The sequence below is a fragment of the Nycticebus coucang genome, chromosome 2 (assembly GCF_027406575.1).
Source record: "Nycticebus coucang isolate mNycCou1 chromosome 2, mNycCou1.pri, whole genome shotgun sequence".
In the NCBI taxonomy this organism is placed as follows: Eukaryota; Metazoa; Chordata; class Mammalia; order Primates; family Lorisidae; genus Nycticebus; species Nycticebus coucang.
In genome coordinates, this window is record NC_069781.1 from 155,043,196 (window position 1) to 155,055,486 (window position 12,291).

Genomic DNA, 12,291 nt, shown 5'->3' on the forward strand with positions numbered 1-12,291 from the left:
GAGTTCCAGAAGGGGAAGAAGAATGCCCCAGAGGAATGGAAGCCACACTAGAGAATATTATAAAAGAAAATTTCCCAAATATCACCAAAGATTCTGACACACTGCTTTCAGAGGGATATCGGACCCCAGGTTGCCTCAACTCTAATCAAGCTTCTCCAAGACACATTGTGATGAACTTGTCCAAAGTCAAGACAAAAGAAAAGATTCTGCAAGCTGCCAGGAGTAAGCGCCAGTTGACCTACAGGGGCAGATCCATCAGAGTGACCGCAGACTTCTCTAATGAAACTTTCCAAGCAAGAAGACAATGGTAATCTACCTTTAATCTACTTAAACAGAACAATTTCCAGCCCAGAATTCTGTACCCTGCTAAGCTAAGCTTAAAAATTGACGGAGAAATTAAATCATTTATGGATATACAAACATTGAGGAAATTCGCCACAACAAGACCAATTCTACAGGAAATACTTCAACCTGTTCTGCACACTGACCACCACAATGGATCAGCAGCAAAGTAAGAACTCAGAAATTAAAGGACAGAACCTAACCTCCACACTGATGCAAAAGATAAAACTAAGCAATGGACTCTCACAAAATAAGACAAATAGAATACGACCACACTTATCAATTATCTCAATAAATGTTAATGGCTTGAACTCCCCACTGAAGAGACATAGATTGGCTGACTGGATTAAAAAACACAAGCCATCCATCTGCTGTCTGCAAGAAACACACCTGGCTTCAAAAGACAAATTAAAGCTCCGAGTCAAGGGTTGGAAGACAATTTTTCAGGCAAATGGAATTCAGAAGAAAAGAGGATTTGCAATCTTATTTTCAGATACATGTGGATTTAAAGCAACTAAAGTCAAAAAAGACAGAGATGGTCACTTTATATTGGTCTGGGAAAAATACAACAAGAAGACATTTCAATTCTAAACATTTATGCACCCAATTTAAATGCTCCCAGATTCTTGAAACAGACCTTACGCAGTCTGAGCAATATGATATCTGATAATACCATAATAACAGGGGACTTTAACACTCCTCTTACAGAGCTGGATAGATCCTCTAAACAGAAATTAAACAAAGATATAAGAGATTTAAATGAGACCCTAGAACAACTGTGCTTGATAGACGCATATAGAACACTCCATCCCAAAGATAAAGAATATACATTCTTCTCATCACCCCATGGAACATTCTCCAAAATTGATCATATCCTGGGACACAAAACAAATATCAACAGAATCAAAAGAATTGAAATTTTACCTTGTATCTTCTCAGACCATAAGGCAGTAAAGGTGGAACTCAACTCTAACAAAAATGCTCCACCCCACCCAAAGGCATGGAAATTAAACAATCTTCTGTTGAATAACAGATGGGTGCAGGAAGAAATAAAACAGGAAATCATTAACTTCCTTGAGCATAACAACAATGAAGACACAAGCTACCAAAACCTGTGGGATACTGCAAAAGCAGTTTTGAGAGGAAAATTCATCGCTTTAGATGCCTACATTCGAAAAACAGAAAGAGAGCGCATCAACAATCTCACAAGAGATCTTATGGAATTGGAAAAAGAAGAACAATCTAAGCCTAAACTCAGTAGAAGAAAAGAAATATCCAAAATCATATCAGAAATCAATGAAATTGAAAACAAAAAAATCATTCAGAAAATTAATGAAACAAGGAGTTGGTTTTTTGAAAAAATAAATAAAATAGATAAACCATTGGCCAGACTAACGAGGAATAGAAAAGTAAAATCTCGGGCGGCGCCTGTGGCTCAAGGAGTAGGGCGTTGGTCCCATATGCCAGAGGTGGCGGGTTCAAACCCAGCCCCAGCCAAAAAAAAAGAAAAGTAAAATCTCTAGTAACCTCAATCAGAAATGATAAAGGGGAAATAACAACTGATCCCACAGAGATACAAGAGAGCATCTCTGAATACTACCAGAAACTCTATGCCCAGAAATTTGACAATGTGAAAGAAATGGATCAATATTTGGAATCACACCCTCTCCCTAGACTCAGTCAGGAAGCAATAGAGCTCCTGAACAGACCAATTTCAAGCACTGAGATCAAAGAAACAATAAAAAAGCTTCCAACCAAAAAATGCCCTGGTCCAGATGGCTTCACTCCAGAATTCTATCAAACCTTCAAGGAAGAGCTTATTCCTGTACTGCAGAAATTATTCCAAAAAATTGAGGAAGAAGGAATCTTCCCCAACACATTCTATGAAGCAAACATCACCCTGATACCAAAACCAGGAAAAGACCCAAACAAAAAGGAGAATTTCAGACCAATCTCACTCATGAATATAGATGCAAAAATTCTCAACAAAATCCTAGCCAATACATTACAGCTTATCATCAAAAAAGTCATTCATCATGATCAAGTAGGCCTCATCCCAGGGATGCAAGGCTGGTTTAACATACGCAAGTCCATAAACGTTATCCACCATATTAACAGAGGCAAAAATAAAGATCACATGATCCTCTCAATAGATGCAGAAAAAGCATTTGATAAAATCCAGCATCCTTTTCTAATTAGAACACTGAAGAGTATAGGCATAGGTGGCACATTTCTAAAACTGATTGAAGCTATCTATGACAGACCCACAGCCAATATTTTACTGAATGGAGTAAAACTGAAAGCTTTTCCTCTTAGAACTGGAACCAGACAAGGTTGTCCTCTGTCACCTTTACTATTCAACATAGTGCTGGAAGTTCTAGCCAATACAATTAGGCAAGACAAGGAAATAAAGGGAATCCAAATGGGAGCAGAGGAGGTCAAACTCTCCCTCTTTGCTGATGACATGATCTTATACTTAGAGAACCCCAATGACTCAACCACAAGACTCCTAGAAGTCATCAAAAAATACAGTAATGTTTCAGGATATAAAATCAATGTCCACAAGTCAGTAGCCTTTGTGTACACTAATAACAGTCAAGATGAGAAGCTAATTAAGGACACAACTCCCTTCACCATAGTCTCAAAGAAAATGAAATACCTAGGAATATACCTAACGAAGGAGGTGAAGGACCTCTATAAAGAAAACTATGAAATCCTCAGAAAGGAAATAGCAGAGGATATTAACAAATGGAAGAACATACCATGCTCATGGACGGGAAGAATCAACATTGTTAAAATGTCTATACTTCCCAAAGCAATCTACCTATTCAATGCCATTCCTATCAAAATACCAACATCGTACTTTCAAGATTTCGAAAAAATGATTCTGTGTTTTGTATGGAACCGGAAAAAAACCCGTATAGCTAAGGCAGTTCTTAGTAACAAAAATAAAGCTGGGGGCATCAGCATACCAGATTTTAGTCTGTACTACAAAGCCATAGTGCTCAAGACAGCATGGTACTGGCACAAAATCAGAGACATAGACACTTGGAATCGAATTGAACACCAAGAAATGAAACTAACATCTTACAACCACCTAATCTTCGATAAACCAAACAAGAACTTACCTTGGGGGAAAAACTCCCTATTCAATAAATGGTGTTGGGAGAACTGGATGTCTACATGTAAAAGACTGAAACTGGACCCACACCTTTCCCCACTCACAAAAATTGATTCAAGATGGATAAAGGACTTAAATTTAAGGCATGAAACAATAAAAATCCTCCAAGAAAGCATAGGAAAAACACTGGAAGATATTGGCCTGGGGAAAGACTTCATGAAGAAGACTGCCATGGCAATTGCAACAACATCAAAAATAAACAAATGGGACTTCATTAAACTGAAAAGCTTCTGTACAGCTAAGGAGACAATAACCAAAGCAAAGAGACAACCTACACAGTGGGAAAGGATATTTGCATATTTTCAATCAGACCAAAGCTTGATAACTAGGATCTATAGAGAACTCAAATTAATCCACATGAAAAAAGCCAACAATCCCTTATATCAATGGGCAAGAGACATGAATAGAACTTTCTCTAAAGATGACAGACGAGTGGCTAACAAACACATGAAAAAATGTTCATCATCTCTATATATTAGAGAAATGCAAATCAAAACAACCCTGAGATATCATCTAACCCCAGTGAGAATGGCCCACATCACAAAATCTCAAAACTGCAGATGCTGGCGTGGATGTGGAGAGAAGGGAACACTTTTACACTGCTGGTGGGACTGCAAACTAGTACAACCTTTCTGGAAGGAAGTATGGAGAAACCTCAAAGCACTCAAGCTAGACCTCCCATTTGATCCTGCAGTCCCATTACTGGGCATCTACCCAGAAGGAAAAAAATCCTTTTATCATAAGGACACTTGTACTAGACTGTTTATTGCAGCTCAATTTACAATCGCCAAAATGTGGAAACAGCCTAAATGCCCACCAACCCAGGAATGGATTAACAAGCTGTGGTATATGTATATCATGGAATACTATTCAGCCATTAAAAAAAATGGAGACTTTACATCCTTCGTATTAACCTGGATGGAAGTGGAAGACATTATTCTTAGTAAAGCATCACAAGAATGGAGAAGCATGAATCGTATGTACTCAATTTTGATATGAGGACAATTAATGACAATTAAGGTTATGGGGAGGAAAGCAGAAAGAGGGAAGGAGGGAGGTGGGTGGGGCCTTGGTGTGTGTCACACTTTATGGGGGCAAGACATGATTGCAAGAGGGACTTTACCTAACAATTGCAATCAGTGTAACCTGACTTATTGTACCCTCAATGAATCCCCAACAATAAAAAAAAAAAAAAAGAAACATAAAAAAAACAAGATCAGAGTCAGGGTTTCAACCGGGAAAGAGGGAGGGAGTTTCAGAAAGGGCTCTCCTGGGGTGCCTTTCCTCTGTTCTGCCCACCTTCACGCCGGCGTGCCATTTCCCACCAGTGCTTCTTAGCCCAGCTGATGAGTGTGACATTTCCCCCATTGAGTTAGCTTGCTGTTTATGCATTCCCAGGAGGGAACGTCAGACCCGTGTTAGCACCAGTTCCAGAGCAGACTTCTTGACTCAGATCTCTGGCTTCTGATCCCACCTGCCAGCACATGGGCTGCCTGCCTTCGTTTATGCACATTTCCTGGCTCTCTGTGTGCCAGCTGGGGGCTCTGGAAGACACCAAGAGACCAGACAGCATGGCTCTGCAGGGCGCCAGCTTCCTCCATGCTGTCCCTTCCTGGCCCTCTACCCTGCCCCTGTACTGTAGGTCCTGCTCTTCCACGGTACTTCAGGTTGTATTTTTCTCTTACGTGCATTGTGATTTATATAAACATTTATGAAATTACTTATAATACTTGTCTTCCCTAGTAGAATTCATGTTCCACAAGGGCAGCGATTGTGTCTGTCAGTTCATTCTTACATCCCTAGCACTTGATGCAGTGCCTGGCACATAGTAGGTACCCAAATATTATACAAAAAATGAATTTGGGAATGAATGGCTGAAGCTGTTTACAGACTATCCCCCCCACACACAAATACACACACACAGCCTCCAAATTATTGGGAGCCCCCCACACACACACAGCTTCCAAATTATTAGGAGCCCCCCCACACACACAACCTCCAAATTATTGGGAGCCTCCCCCTGACACACACAGCCTGCAGATTATTAGGAGCCTCCCCCCACACACACACACAGCTTCCAAATTATTGGGTAAAAAATATTTTGTTTTGTAATATAAAACTGATGTTTTTCTCACCTGATATCACCCCTCTCCCAAGGGAGCACCAAGGGCAATAAGAGGACTGTGGTACAACAGAAAGGCCTCTGCTCTGCCACAAACTAACTCTATAGGAAGTCTCTTCTAAGTCACAATTTTCCACCTGGAAAATAACTATTTCTGGATGAGCTCTTAGCAGGACCCTTTCTCTGGCCCAGATAGGGGCCATTATGGTAGGAACATGATTTTTGTCATCAGATAGGCCTGTGGTTGATGTGGCAGTTTAGTGCCACCAGGAACTCTCTATGCCCCTTCGATCCTACCATCCTTAGGCTTAGGGTGGTAACGTATAAACTCATGGTCACAATGTGGCTGCTGTGACTCCATGTGTGAGGCATTTTTTTTTTCTTCTTTTTTTTTTTTTTTTTTTTGGCCGGGGCTGGGCTTGAACCCGCCACCTCCGGCATATGGGACCGGCGCCCTACACGTTGAGCCACAGGCGCCGCCCTATGTGTGAGGCATTTACTTCCTCACATGAACACATGTAAAGGCAGGAAGCCATGAATTGTCTGGTGGGAAGAGGGTGAAGGAAGACAGGCATGCTATTCTCAAAGCCTTTTATCTTTGGACCAGGAAGGAAAACTCTTCCCCAGAGGCATTTCTTAGTCATCATCCCTTCAGTCTTACTGGCTTGACTGAGATCACATGGCCACTCTTAGCTGCAAAGGAGGCAGGGAAAGGAACTTTTCATGATGAGAAGGAAATGGCTATTGAGTAACAGCTGACATATCTAACACATGTGCCCTTTAACTGGCCTTTGAAAGATGCCACGTTATGTTATAAACTTTCATGTTATCTTCACATCAGACTGAGAGCCCTAGAAGGCAGAGACCAGACCTCAGAGGCTTCAAATTCTGAAAAGACTTTGTACCAGGCTGAACCCCCATGAGAAATGTCTAGAGATTCCTACTGATTAATGACTATCCCTTTTCACTCATGTTTTCTCTCCTAGGCAAAATGGTCCCCATGTTAAACATGAAGTGTCAGCCTTCCATTGAAAATTATTTGTTCTTTCAGATAGCAGATGAACATTTTAAAAAGTGGAACAGTCTGGGCGTGGTAGCTCACACATGTAATACCAGTCCTTAAGGAGGCTGAGGCAGAAGGATCACTTGAGGCCAGGAGTTCTAGACCAGCCTGGGAATCATAGCAAGACTCCTGTCTCTAGAAAAAAATAGGACAATTAGCCAGATGTGTTGGTGTACAGCTGTAGTTCCAGCTACTCTGGAGGCTGAGGCGGGAAGATTACTCAAGCCCAGGAGTTTGAAGTTGCTTGAGGCTACAGTGCACTGGAGTCTGGGCAACAGAACAAGACCCTATTTCTTAAAAATGAAAAGAAACAAAGAAAGAAAAAGTAATCACTGAATGCTATCACCCAGAAGTGATTATTGATCTACACGTATCATCTCCTCTCTCCCTCCATCTCCCTCCACAGAGCCTCCACCCCCCACACCAACAAATCACACACAGGCATAGTTGTGTGGAAACAGATGCCCAGGACACACACTAAAACCGGCGTTTGCACTTTACAGTCCTGTCCAGGTTCAGGTCCCACAGGGTCGGATTCCTGGAACACAGCACATTCACTTATGGGCATCTGACTGCACCCTGCTTGGTTAAAAATGTGTAGTGTGGGGCCAGGCTGGTACGCCCCACCTCCTCTGGGGAGATAGACGGCTCCAGGACCATATCCCCATTGCTGATTAAGAAACCAGTGTCAGTGGCCACAGGAAAAAAAGCATGAGCCCTGACCCTAACCCAGGCAGTCATCATGTGGATCTCCACTCATGTTCAGAAACACATTAAGACAGCCCCAGGGGCGGCGCCTGTGGCTCAGTGAGTAGGGCGTCTGCCCCATATACCGAGGGTGGCGGGTTCAAACCCAGCCCCGGCTGAACTGCAACCAAAAAATAGCCGGGCACTGTGGCAGGAGCCTGTAATCCCAGCTGCTTGGGAGGCTGAGGCAGGAGAATCGCGGAAGCCCAAGAGCTAGAGGTTGCTGTGAGTCCTGTGACATCATGGCACTCTACTGAAGGCGATAAAGTGAGACTCGGTCTCTACAAAAAAAAATAAAAAAGACAGCCCCAGATCAGGAAATTCAGCTTTTCAACCCATGAGCACTCCCGAGGTGTTCATTTGGTGAATGAGCAGGTTGCCTGTTCCAGTACAGAGAATACCCTCTCTCCCGCCCATCTTCCTTTCCCCACTGTAGCTTGCTAAGCCTTCTTCCTCTTCTCCCTCCTCTTCCTGGCAGTGGTCCCCCAGGGCTTCCTCGCCTCCCCTCCTCCTGGACCCACTTCTTGTCCTCTACCTCAAGAGGACGGATGCAGGCTACCTGACCACTGCCCTTTCTCCCCCTGCTGCACACACCAAATATAATAGTAATAGCCAACACCATCCGGGTACTTACTATGCCAGGCGCTGTTCTTCATGTATGTTCATTCTCATGACCCTAACCGCAACCCAGCGAGGATAGCTACTGTTACCATGCCCATCTCCAGGGGAAGCTGAAGCACCAAGCAGTTAAGGAAATTACCTAGTCACACAGATAGAGTTGGCTCCAGAAGGCCCCTTTCATCTGGATCATTAAAGGGATTATAGTGAAGGATAGAGAGGCTGTCCCAGTACAGGGGGAAGGTGCTGATGGGGGAGGGGGTGTTTAATCCAGCCTGGAGATGGAGTGAAAAATCGTGCATCCCAGCAGTTTAGAGCTTTTGAGTTCATAAACCTCCAGAAACTGGGGGGGAAACCAGTGTGTGTCGGTTCACTTGACACAAGCTTGTGGGGGGCGGTGTCTGTGATTCAGAGGAGAATGGCTGCTGGGCCAGATGAGCCTCCACAGCCCTTTCCAGTGCCCAAGCCTGTGGTTCTGTGACCATATAAGGCCACTGCATGGGGAGAGCAGCCCTGCACTGTGAGGGGGAAGCACAGGGCAAGGGGGCCTGAGTCCAGGCCTTCTGCAGGCTCCCAAGACAGCAAAGAGAGAAGTGGGGTGTGGGGGAGGGCCAGGATCCATCCTTGGTGGCCTCTTCCCAGGAAGCTGAGCCCTGATCAGCCGAGCTTGGCCATCACCCTCCCTCTCTCCCTGTGACCACATGAGATCTCCCCTTTCAGCGACGTTGCCAGGTTTCCACAGTCCAGCTGCAGCTTCTGTCCAAAGTCGAACACTCGGGGCTGCGGAGTCAGCCTGTTCAGACCTGCTGCTCCTCTCACTGCTTCCGGTTTGGTGGCCTGGAAGACCCTATAGTGTCCCTGCATTCTGGGTGGGCGCCAGTACAGACTCTAGCCTGGCCTCTCTGTGATACGCTGGCTCTGCAGTCATGAGAAATCTGGTGGGTCCTCACCCTGGCAGAGACACATGCATGCACAGACTTGCACTTGTCTACCTCATAGCCTCCTTCCCTTGGCCTACCCTCCGGAACATTGGGTACATATTGCAGGGGAAATTCTGATGCTTGCTTTGTGCGTAAAACCTCTTGGTCATCTTGGATATAGCCGTCCAGGGCTAAAGAGCAGCCCTGCCTCTCAGCATCTGCTCCTTACCAGCCATGTGACCAATACAGCCTGACCTCTCTAAGCCTCAGTTTCTTCATCTGCAAAGAGGAGATAATCTTTATCTCTTAGGTTTGTTTTGAAGATTAAATGAAGGGATACATATAAAGCACTTAGCATTGAAGGTAAGCCCTCAACATGAGCAACAATTCCTATGCTGCTGCTTTTATACTACAAATGAAGGAAATTGTATTTGCAGGATTCTAACTTTAGAATGAGGACACTGTTACTAATAGCTAAGTTCGTTATATAGTTAATGTATGATAGGCACTTTACATTTTTATTCCTTCCAACAGCTTGTTATAGATGAGGAAGCCAAGGCTTGCGAGGTTAAGCTGTTTGCCAAGGACACACAGCTCGCCGGCGATGGTGCTGGGGTTACACAGTCTGCCTGACACCTAAGCGCTAACCACTGCTGTGCTCTACCTCTCTGGAATGATGAGAGAAGACAGAAATTAAAGGGCCTTTGGTTGGTACTTTTAAGGATATTGCCTCAACTCAATGCTTCAGGGGGAAGCAGAGGAGAAATGTGGCATGAAAAAAAGTACTATAGCATGACTTAAGATTAAAAAAACCCAGTATTTAGGGGCGGCGCCTGTGGCTCAAAGGAGTAGGGCACTGGCCCCATATGCCAGATGTGGTGGGTTCAAACCCAGCCCTAGCCAAAAACTGCAAAAAAACAAAAAACAAATAAACAAATAAAAAAAAAAAAACAAAAAACCAGTGTTTATCTGAATGTTGGGCTTATGAATAATGTTTCTTGTTATTCTGTGTGATCCAAGTGTTCTAGTCTTCAGTACTTATTTCTTTGTAGTGAAGGGAGAGAGTCATATAAAACTCTACCCTGAAACAGGAAACCTGTTTTTAAGTTAATATAAGCCAATTTGAACAAGTTACAGAGTTAATAATCATGATTTGAGCAATTTTCCCCACATTGCCACATTTTTCAAACCTCGAATGAAGCCTCTTTATCTTGGGACACCCCAGGCTCCAGGCTGAGACTTGCTAGCTGCTCTGCCTCATCCAGTCCCTGGACTGAGGTGTGGTAGAAAGGACGGGAACTTTGGAGATGGGGCTCTGTTCCTGGCTCTGGCATTTACCTGATGAGAGACACTGGGTCAGTTACTCAATCTCCCTCAGCCTCCCTCAGTCTCCTCTTCTGTCAAATGGGTACACTAAAAACCTAGCCTTCCTACTTGATCAGGTGGGTGTAAAGATTAATTATACTAATAGGTGTGAAAAGCGATGGCCCCATCCCCAAGTGGAAGAAAATCCCACAGGCAGCCGAGGGTCTAGAGAGCATTCCCAGGATAGTGGCAGGGCCTGCTGGGCCAAATGAAGCCTTGGTGCCTCGCTTCTGGGGAGGCATATTACATCTCAGGGACCAGCAATCCCCACTTACACCTGTCAGGTGACCCAGAGGGCCCCACCCTTTTAGGGCTGTTGGGGTGGCAGTTGCCTTTGTTTTACAGTTTTTTAGTGGTTGTGCTAGTTTTACAATGTACGTTTTGACTCACTAAATTTTACTTTTAAGTAATATTTACTACTTTTTTAACATGTAAGAAGCTTTCTTTGTGCTATTGTTGTATAAGTTTTACTTTCACATATGTTATAAACATCCTAATACCTTTTTCAGCCTTTTCCTTCTCTTAGTTTTGATTTGGATAGTTTTATTCCTGTGTCTTTATAATCATCTGTATGTTAATCTCATCCAGTGAAATTTTTACTTTAGTGTATTTTCATCACTAGACATTCTGTTGTGTCCTTTTTTTTTTTATTTTACATCTTCCATTTCTTTCTTCCTTATGTTCATAGTTTCCTTTAAATTTGAGAAAATATTCAAAACAGATGTTTTTAAATCCTTACTTGCAGATTCTGTCTCTGTCACTTCTGAGCCTGCTTCTACTGACTGATTTTTCTTCTAGTTATGGGCTACGCTTTCCTGCTTCTCTGCATATTCAGGAGTTTTTTGTTGGATGCTGATATCATGAATATTGTGGAATGTCTAGAAATTTTGTTGTTCTCACTTAAAGACTCTTGGGCTTTATTCAATGAGGTAGTTAAGTTACTTGTGGATTAGCTTGATTTTTCTTCAAAGCTTGTTCTAAGCTTTGTGAGGGCAGCCTTTACTCTAGGACAGTGGTTCGCAGCCTGTGGGTTACGACCCACAGGAACTGTATTAAAGGGCCATGGCATTAGGAAGGTTGAGAACCACTGCTCTAGGACGACTATCCCTTTTACTATGTTGTGAGCCTTCTAGGAACTCACTGAGTGCCCCAGGCCTTCAGCAAGGAATCTACACTATGGCTCTTTGGAACCTGAATGAGCTCCACAAGGTGTTCCGTTTAGAAGCTTCCTGACCCTTGTTCTTTCTTTAGTAGTTCTTCCTTGCCAAGATTGTGGAATTTTACCCTATTCTGCCACAGACTCAAGGGAACCCCTATGCAGATGTCTAGAGCTCTTTCTCTCTGCCTTTTTCTCCTCTCTGGTACTCTGCCCTGTGAATTCAGCCTTCCTGGACTCTGACCTTTATCCCTTCAGCTCAGTGAAATGGTTGTGTTCAGCTTGGGTTCTCCCTCCCTGCACCACAGTCTGGTGAACAGCTCCTGGTGAAATCCAGGCAATCATAGGACTCACCTCCTTGGGCTCCCTGTTCTCAGGGATCACAGTCCTGCCCGGCCTGTTCTCCAATGTCTGAAAACACATGTTCCCTATGTTTTGTCCAATTTTCTTGTTATTTACAGTGGGAGCTACCTAGCAGTTCCCTTCAAGATCTCTCTGGCATAGTGTACCAAGGGTCTTAGCTATTATCTATTCCCCCAAGAGACTTTTTTATAAATGGACTTAGAGCTAATAAAAGTCAACAGAAGTTTCTTAGAGAAACTCAGAATGAAGACCCACAACCCAGTTCCGCATTACATTCTACAGCAGGAATTGTTAGTGTCCATCACCTGATTACTGGATAAATAAAATGTGGCGTAGCCATACAATGGATTATTATTCAGGAATAAAAAGGAACGAGCTACTGACACATGCTACAACATGGTTGAACTTCGAGAA

At 43.5% G+C, this 12,291-nt stretch overlaps 1 protein-coding gene across 2 annotated transcripts in view; it reads left to right on the top strand.

Annotated features, from left to right (window-relative positions):
- GNAO1 (G protein subunit alpha o1) overlaps positions 1–12,291 on the top strand; it is a 171,377-nt gene that overhangs the window by 73,995 nt on the left and 85,091 nt on the right. The window lies entirely within an intron of this gene.